The 9,687-nt window shown below is 36.7% G+C and overlaps 1 protein-coding gene across 9 annotated transcripts in view; it reads left to right on the top strand.

Moving 5' to 3' along the window:
* Nucleotides 1-9,687, top strand: part of LOC106875898 (uncharacterized) — an 80,862-nt gene that overhangs the window by 56,729 nt on the left and 14,446 nt on the right. Inside the window, exon 1 of one of the 9 annotated variants that reach the window (XM_014924211.2) lies at nt 5,925-6,804. The exons of the other annotated variants lie outside the window; for them this stretch is intronic. The gene's annotated coding sequence lies outside the window, so the exon portion shown is untranslated. Of the gene's footprint in view, nt 1-5,924; nt 6,805-9,687 lie in introns of those variants that run through there. 9 annotated transcript variants of the gene reach the window in all.

Consider the following 9,687-nt stretch of genomic DNA (forward strand, 5'->3'; position numbering starts at 1 on the left):
TATATATATATATATTTATAGGTTGATTTTTTTTTATTTCCAAAACGAGTAAAAATCACATACACATACATTAGATAGATAGATACATACATACATACATACATACATACATAGATATGCATGTATCTAATACGTTGTGCGTGTATAATGTTCATTTAATGAGAAAGAGAGTGAGAGAGAATGTCTGCATAGTTAGAGTGACATGATTAAAGGGGAATAAATCCGATCGACTGACGAACGAAAACTGATGGCGTCGTCTGCACGTCTATAAGAGTTTATTCTTTAGCCCGTTTCTGTCAATAGACTGCGGCCATGCTGGAGCACCATCTCGATGAAGAGCTTTTAGTCTTTGGGTAAAAGAAAATACAGGAGGATCAGTTATGATTTTATCTAACATATTCCCCTCTCAGATTCACACGCTTATTACACCGGTCCTTCAGTTTTTCTAAGCCCTGTAAAAGAACTTGGAAAGTTGGGCTTCCAGCCAGGCTTTTCACAACACCCCACCACCCCGCATACACACACACACACACACACACACACTCTTACTCTGAGTGTATGGCTGTTCAATAAGAAGCAAAGGAAGCAGGGTTAACCTACTTAAGCAGAAAGAGGATATATACTCATACACACACACACACATAGATATATACGTGTGTGTGTGTATATATATATATATATATACACACATACATATATATATATATATATATATATACACACATACATATATATATACATACATATATATGTATATATACACACATGTATATATATACATACATACATATATATATATATATATATATATATATAGATAGATAGATAGATACACACGTACGTATATGTGTATATATATATATATATATATATATATATATACATATATATATATATATGCGCATATATATACACGCACACATTGTGCCTCCTCTACTTTGTTTGCCTGTAACTTTCTTAAGAATTAAAAAAATGCTTATATTTTAACGAGATTTTCCAGAGATACATTTCAGATTTCAGATGGTGTATATACTTGGGGTAGATTATAGATTATGTCAAGAAATGTTTGGTAGTTTTTTCTTTTTATTTTTTATACTTTGCCCTTTTTCCAACTTTGCTTCCTCGTAAATTATTAGAAAAAAATTTTTAATGCAGTTTTCCAGAGATACATTTTTAGAGATTGTAGATGTGAGTGGGAGATGATAGTGATGGTGGTGGTGATGATGATGATGATAATGATCATATATAAACACACACACACATACATACATACACATACATGCACACATACTCAGTCTAATTGTAAAAATTATTTTGAGGTTAAAACTCATTACGAACAGAGAGCAGACAATGATTTCAAACTAGAATAATCTGAGGAAACTAGTAAATGTTTGTCATTTGGCAAGAGTAATGTAAATAATTTAAACTGCGAAGTAAAAAAAGTTTTGTCATGTGGAAGAAGAGAAACTAAAACATTTAGGGCAATGCTATTCCGTGTGAAAGATAAAATATCAAATTGGTTTGGTAAACTAAATGAATTAGGTGGATAGAGAGAGAGAGAGAGAGAGAGTGGGTGGGGATTAGTGGTGGTGGTGGTGGTTTGGTAATGGTCAGAGCAAGGAGAAAATGAAAGGAGCCTTCTGAGTTTTAAAGGGGAAAAAAATGAAAATAAAACAAAAAGTTTCTTGTATAAAATTCATTCAACTCTTTCAATGTGAATCATTTTTTAATTTGTCATCAGCAACAGTTTCGTTAGTTGTGCAATATATATATATTTTTAGTATCAGTTTTCAATAAACAGGATTTACATAATACTAGTTTTTTTGGGTTTTTTTTTTAGTTAACTAACTTTCTAAACTTATTAGTTCAAAGACTAGGATTTAAAAGAAAGGAAAGAATAAAGAAACCTAGATATTTGGTACTCAATTATGTCAGCCAAACTCAAGTTCATAAAATCTTTAAAATGGGTATCTTTACAGTTCTAAAAGAAGAATGCTCTTGTTTTATATAAGGATCTCTTCTTCGTGACATTGTAGTCTCCAAGCCTTTTGCCCTTCACAGAAGCTTTTCTTTGTGGCCTCTGCAGCGCAGCATAGCAGGGAGTGGGACAAAGAACTGGTTTACCCTTGGTGATGCTATATTGCAGGCAGCACTTTTGGGTCAGATATATAAGCTTGTATAGGACTGAGAGCTGGTAGGTCCAGCTCCAGCGCTACCCTGGGTACTGCACACTCTCTAACGACAACCACTGGGTCTCTGTATATCATTTGGCGGGTGTAGGAAGAATATGAGCTGTTGACCCTTTGTCTAGTCTGGTACCCTAATCACTCAGCCAATTGTTGATCCTCCATAGTTCAGAATATTTGTACTGAAAGTAAGTAGTATTTAAAGAACTCGATTATAAACCAAATACAAGGGAGTGCTGAAAACTTCTTGGCTTTAAGGGTATCATAAAAGGCCTGGTTGGAGGCCCAAACTTCCAACTTCTTTTACAGGGCGTAGAAAAACTGAAGGAATCCTGCAATAAGTGTGTGAATACGAGGGGGATATTAACTGAGCCTCCTGTATTTTCTTTTACCTAAGGCCAGGAACTTTTCAGCACTCCCCCATACTGTATGTATTTAAAATACAATTGTTACAATGTGTTAGTGTTGTAGAAGCAAGCAATATATGAACTAATTCAGCCAAAGTCAATACACTTCACTGATATTTCATTATTCAACTTGTTTAGAAACAGGTTATAGACATATATGTGAGGTCAGTACAAGTTATATAATTAGATCCACACAGTTATATATTCAATCAGTAATTCTCAATATTTTGCGTTTCAGAAATGATATCACTAAATCATATTTTACAGATGCCTTTCTCATACATTAAAAAAAAAAAAAAAAAGAACATGGTTCATTATTATAATCATATTCTGCAGTAATTTATCCATTTTCTTGTAGTCTCTCATCCATCATGTGACTCTTTTGAGATATTTGCTTGGATTAGTTAGTGCTCCCTGCTTTAAATATAGGCATGGGAGTGCAGTTAAGAAGCTTGCTTCCCAGTCACACTGTTCTGAGTTCAATCCCACTTCACAGCACCTTGGACAAGTGTCTCCTACTATAGCCCCAGGCCAACCAATACCTTATAATGAAATTTGGAAACTGTGTGTGTGTGTGTGTGTTAAGAACCATTTTATCAGATCAACAGATCAACGCTTGTTACCAGTAGCATAACTAGGGGGAGGGGGCAAGGGGGCACGTACCCCAGGCGCTGATTGATGTGGGGGGGGGGCGCCTCATCAAAAGCATGAAAGATGAGACTTTAAACAATTGTATTTGTTTTTTGTTTTTTTTTTAATTTTTATTTCACATCTCATTTCACACATTAGGTTTTTTTAATGTTTCAATTGGGGAAGCAGGTGCATTAAATGAATAAAATAAGGAGGTTTTGTAAAGGTAAACATTCAAAAAAATATGTTTTGAATTATAGGCTGTACCGAACCAGCAGGTAAATGAACCCTGGTAAAGTATCAATTCCTAAAATATTGCTTGATAACGTTAATTATTGTAACAAATAAGTACCATATAATATCATGGATTTTGTAATGAGGGGAGGAACGGGGTGGCATTTTTTCGGCTTGCTCTGGGCACAGTTTAGCTAAGCTATGCCACTGTTTGTTACATATAAGATCAGCAGAAATAATCAGGGATCACAGAATAAGCAAGGAATGGCAACTATAAAACCTTCCTTCCCAACTTTCCAGTAAAAAAATAATTCTTAGGTACATTATCAATCGTCACCTGAATGAATACTTAACCCAGAAATATGTTTTTGACCTTTATTCTACTCTTAAATATATCGTTCCTTCAATGGCCTCCACTTAACTGAACTTCCCTTGATTGTTTCTATAGCCATCAAAAAATACACTCATTGTTCCTCCAACGTAATGCATGTACGTAAGAGCATGTACACGTGAGAGCATGTGAGTGCATGCACGCACACGTGTGTGTGTGTGTGTGTGTGTGTGTTGTTCTTTTTTTAACTTTTCTACTTGTTTCAGTCATTGGACTGCAGCTATTTTGGAACACCACCTCATAGGGTTTGTTGAACAAATCGACCTTCGCTATAAGTCTGGTGCTTACTGTCAGTCTCATTTGCCAAACCACCAAGTTACAAGGATGTAAATAAACCAACACTGGCTGTTAAGTTGTGGCAGGGGGATGAACACAAAGACACACACACACATATGACATGATGAGCTTCTCACAGTTTCCGTTTGTCTTTGCTCGTCCTCAGTCTGGAGTAGCAATGGCCTGCTAGTTGGGGATGCCTGTCAAGCTCTCCTAAACATAATTCTAGTGAAACAAATTCACTGATTTCAAAAATAGAAAGAATACATTTCTAAATCTCTCACAGAGATTTATGCAGTAGTGATGCCATAAAGTAGTTCTATGCTGTCAACTTAATGTGACAGTCCCATGAAGGGAATAATACTAATAATCCTTTCTATTTTAAGCACAAGACCTGAAATTTTGGGGGTGGGGTTGAGTGATTACCTCAACCCTAGTGTTTTACTGGTACTTAATTTATCGATCCTGAAAGGATGAAAAGCAAAGTCAACCTCAGCAAAATTTGAACTCAGAGCGTAAAGACGGAAGAAATGGCACGAAGCATTTTGCCTGGTCTGCTGGAGGAGTGCATTGAGATTCATCGATTTTATAGTGATGGTTCTTGTCAATTAGATAACGTATTAAGGCGGCGTGCTGGCAGAGTGGTTAGCACGCCGGGCGAAATTCTTAGCGGTATTTCGTCTGCTGCTACGTTCTGAGTTCAAATTCTGCAGAGGTCAACTTTGCCTTTCATCCTTTCGGGGTCGATTAAATAAGTACCAGTTAGGCACTGGGGTCGATATAATCGACTTAATCCGTTTGTCTGTCCTTGTTTGTCCCCTCTGTGTTTAGCCCCTTGTGGGCAGTAAAGAAATAAGTTAACGTATTTATTACATAATCAACCTAGAAGGCATTTGGCTCAACGTCCTTATTTCATTAAGATGTCTTCGTCGTGTCGTGTGATCAATTAAAGTCTTTAGAACAGATTTTGAGGCTTCCTTGAGAAAGTTGTCTTCTAAACAATAGACAGATTACCCTTGACTCACATTTGCTGAAATTCACATAATCAGTTGTGTTTTGGGTCACGAAGCTTTAGAATCTAAAGTCATTAGGGAAAACTGCGGCCCGCTTCGTGAAAATGGTTGCTCAATGCCTGCTTTAGATATCTGTAATCACAAATATATATTCCCTCTCCGTTGTTAATGATTTGTAAGACTGAACCAGTTTACTTGTTGTTGTGGTTGACGTCGTTGCTATTATTGTTCTTGAACCCCAAATTTGCTTTAATTGAACAATACCTATCATCAGCGATGCCCATATCATGGCTATCCCCTCTTTCTTTCCAAAACATAATGCATAACATATATATATATATATATATATATATGTTATCGTACATCTCTTTCCATGTTTGGGGATTGTTGTTTTTTTTATATACAAGTATTTCATTTGACGGAGACTTCGCTGTTATTTCTAACCGTTCGAGTAGCTGATATAGGGACCCTCCCCCTCCTTGGTCCGGCTTGATAATGCTGTTGAAATTTAGGACTGCGTTGACCCAGCTTAGGAATATTTTGGGGGTGATGGTGGAATTTGATAACTGCCTGGTATCAGTTGTTGCCATTGCTCATTAATATTCGTTTGTTGACAGAGGCACAAGACCTCGCTTTTGCTCATTAGCATAGCAGCTGATACCGTGATACCCACCGCTACCATTGTCACCACAATCACTAATGTTATAATTAACACACCATTAGTACCACTTATGAAGTTTCAGAACAAAAAAAAAGAAAAAAGAAAGCTGTTAGATTTACTGTAGCAACCGACCGACAAACAACACCATTTCATCCATCCTGCTGTAGCAACCAACCCCCAACACCATCATCCCAGCGCTTTGAGTCAGCTAAGTTTTACTGCAGCCTAGTTGTTGACTTGGTATCCGCTCAGCCTGGCTGCGTTGGTTGTGGTATTGGTAACAGACACAGGAACGGTGTCGATGGTGCTCGTGGTTGTAGTGGTAGGTTGATACAAGTGACAGCAAGAGTGGTGGCTGTTGTGGTATTGATAATGCTTCGGCCATATGTAACATTTGGTAAACTGTTACCAATAAGCTGACAAGAAATTCTGGTGCCGTTGATTGTGATATTAGTAGACGAAGGTGCAGCTAAGTTTTACTGCAGCCTTTTCGTGAACTTATATCTTCTCTGATTGTCAATACTGGATTTGGTATTGGTAATAGACAAAGGAGATGTGTTAGTGGGCGTTGTGACAGTTTAACAGATGGAGTAGCATCGGTAGTGGATCATAGGTCCTTTGGCCATATGTGGCATTTGGTAACTGGTACCATAAGTTAACTGGAAATAGTGACGGTGCTGTCGGTGTTGATTGATATAACTAGTTTGGAGGTGTGGCTTTCTTGGTGAATTGTTGTTGTAAGCCTATGCTTGTAGCAGTAAATGGTGGTGGTGAGAGCTGTGAACAGAGAGGGAATGGAAGTGAATAGCAAGGTTCTCTTGTTGCCAAGCTGGTGCTGTAAACTAACATTCGTGATTTGGGGCGGAAATTTTCAGCTGATCAGACAGGCCGATCGTGTAGAGAAAGAGAAGAGCAACGTTTTTAAAATGTGTGAAAAAAAGACAAACGGAATGAAATTTCTTACAATTAATGGGAATTAGCTGACCACACTTAAACACTACCTCATGTATGTATAGCACGTCTGTAACTTTTTATATTTAAATATATAATCTTGACGAAAGTTGTTTATCACCATTACAAATGTGTATATATGTATCACCATATATATATATATATATATATATCACCGTTTATAATATATGCGCCTTCATCGCCAAATATTTGCTTGTGTCTCTGTGTGTGTGTTTGTGTTGGTGAATAATTTTTAGAATTAATCCTGCTTTCGATCCTATAAAAAAATATCAACTCCATTCAAGTGACCATGATCACCAAGGATATCAAAAGATAATTAACGCTGTAAACTAATCAGCAATAATATGCTACACTCTGCTTATTGAAGTATTCAATTCTTTATTCCATGTTTGAAAACCTTGTTCTTACAAACAAACACTGGAGAAATATATATTATACGCCACTTTGGCCATTTTTCTAATATCTTTGTCTCTTCCTTACCTCGTACATCAATTCTACTGTAATCATCTTTTACACTCTCGTTTATTCATTTGAATTTGTATATTACGCATCTTTTTATTTGTTTCTTTTTTATCTTTAACCCTGATAACACACCCTTTATTAGTTCGTTAGATAGATAGATAGATAGATAGGCGCATATACATAACATACATACACTAACACATGCCTTTACTTATCACACAGTCTCTCTGCTTTTGTATTTCTCAACATCCTCTACGAATCTATTTACCACACAACTCAACAAAGTTCACTTCGTTTGTAAGAATTTATCTCATTTCTCATCCATAATTCATTTATTTATCTCATTTATCAGTCCTCGTTTATCACACACTAATTTTCCTATATTAAATTAGCATTTATTTGTTATTCTCTCATCTAATTAGACATGCACACCGCATGTACCACACATCTTTGATGCACCCACCACACACACACACACAGCGCACAGCATAATTTTCGTTTCCCACACACATACGCACACACAAACATAGACATTCTCTCTCTCTCTCCCTCTCTCTCGCGCGCGCAGTCTTCTAATTCCTCTTCCAGCTCTTTGTTGCCTGACATGTTCTTTTGTTATTGTACAACCTATGCCCACATACATATTATGTGTCAGTCCTAGTTGAGATCTCTCGTGGCATATATATACATACACACACACACACACACAAAGATGTGTCATAACTATCCTCGCAGTATTATCTCACCCGCCTTATTTTGTTATATAATAAAACTTCGCACAAAACAAAACGACGCAGTCGCGGCGGAATTTCGGAACTGATACCCCGTCCAGCCATCTCATGAGATAAGACAATATTTACCAGGAGCTGCATTGAAATTTTGGGGACCCCCCACACACACACCGAATTGTAATTTTTTTTTTATTATGAAATAAAGAAATACTAAAAACTGAAGGGAAAAAAACTAGGTTTTTTTTTTTGTTTGTTTTTCCATGAAGTATAATGTACCTAATCCGAAACTCGGCCCAGCTTTTTACTCGGTCGTTTGATCTGTTGGAAATAGCAGCCGAACTGAATCTCTTAATTTATAGTGTATTAAAAAAATATATATAAAGGAAGAACGCATAAGATAATGCGAAGTCTTACGTGCACGATGACTGAAAAGAAAAAAAAAGGAAGAGACAGTCACGGTTGGAACACCTTTGACAATAGATTGGTAGGTCTGCTGGATCGGAGCTAACCTCGAACTAAATAATAATGTGCGTCATAAATTCCCGTTGAATCGTTGCTGTTCTCCGACAATCCTTGCTTCGGAAATACATTTTGATAAATGCCGAAATCCATAGCATGCATACATTACTAAAACAATGGGAAAATGTGTGGGGTGGGTATTTATATTCGACTATCAACACCAGCAGAGAATTTTATCATTAATAAGACACCCAGTAATACTTTAGCGATTTAAAAAAAATGTAACAAGAATGTTTTCGTCGTCAACATTGTATTGTCCCGTTTTGAGTTGGAATCTCTTGTCCGCATATCCTCTCTCTGTGTGTGTGCGCTCAGTTACATCACATATTTTGACGGGATGGCTCTCTCTCTCTCTCTCTCTCAATGACATTCTTCCGGCATCTTGTCAAACATCTGTAAAATGGCTTGTGTCTCTTCCATTGGTTACATACGAAAAAATAATTTCAATATATGTTTTGGCAATCCAGTTAAAATGTAGGTGTATTTTTTTCTGAACATACATATGTTCAAAAATATGAGTGGACGAACAGAAGAAAAATGGCACTCAATACTTTTGGTTGGAGTTACATATGTTATTTAATAACGGTTTGACTCAGTTCCATGCAACTTAAAGTTTCAGAGGCTCATACAATTAATGTGGCTCGTCAGATGTTTGGAGACCAAGTTAGTGTTAGGATTATACATCTCACACTTGACCTTATGCTTTACACACACACACACACACACACACACACACACACATGCTTCCCACCCACATGGTTCCAGGTTCAGTCCAGTTGTGTGGTACCTTGGGCAAGCGTCTTCCACTATAGCCTCACACCAAAGCTCATCATATATATATATGTATGTATGTGTGTGTCTTTGACAACCAGTGTTGGTTTGTTTACATTCCCGTAACTTAATAGTTTGGCAAAAGAGGCTGATAGAATAAGTACCAGGCTTTAAAAAAAAGTAGTGGGGTTAATTTGTTTGGCTAAACCTTTCAAGGCAGTACCCCAGCATGGCCACAGTCCAATGGCTGAATCAAGTAAGAGATTAAAGATAAGGTTGCACCATATTTACCTGTCTGTGTCAGCCCTCACCACACACAAATATATATACACATACACATATATATTCTTACATATATATGTGTGTGTATGTGTATGTGCATATATATATATATATATATATATATATACACATATACATACACACACACACAT

The sequence above is a fragment of the Octopus bimaculoides genome, chromosome 24 (assembly GCF_001194135.2).
Source record: "Octopus bimaculoides isolate UCB-OBI-ISO-001 chromosome 24, ASM119413v2, whole genome shotgun sequence".
NCBI classification, from domain to species: domain Eukaryota; kingdom Metazoa; phylum Mollusca; class Cephalopoda; order Octopoda; family Octopodidae; genus Octopus; species Octopus bimaculoides.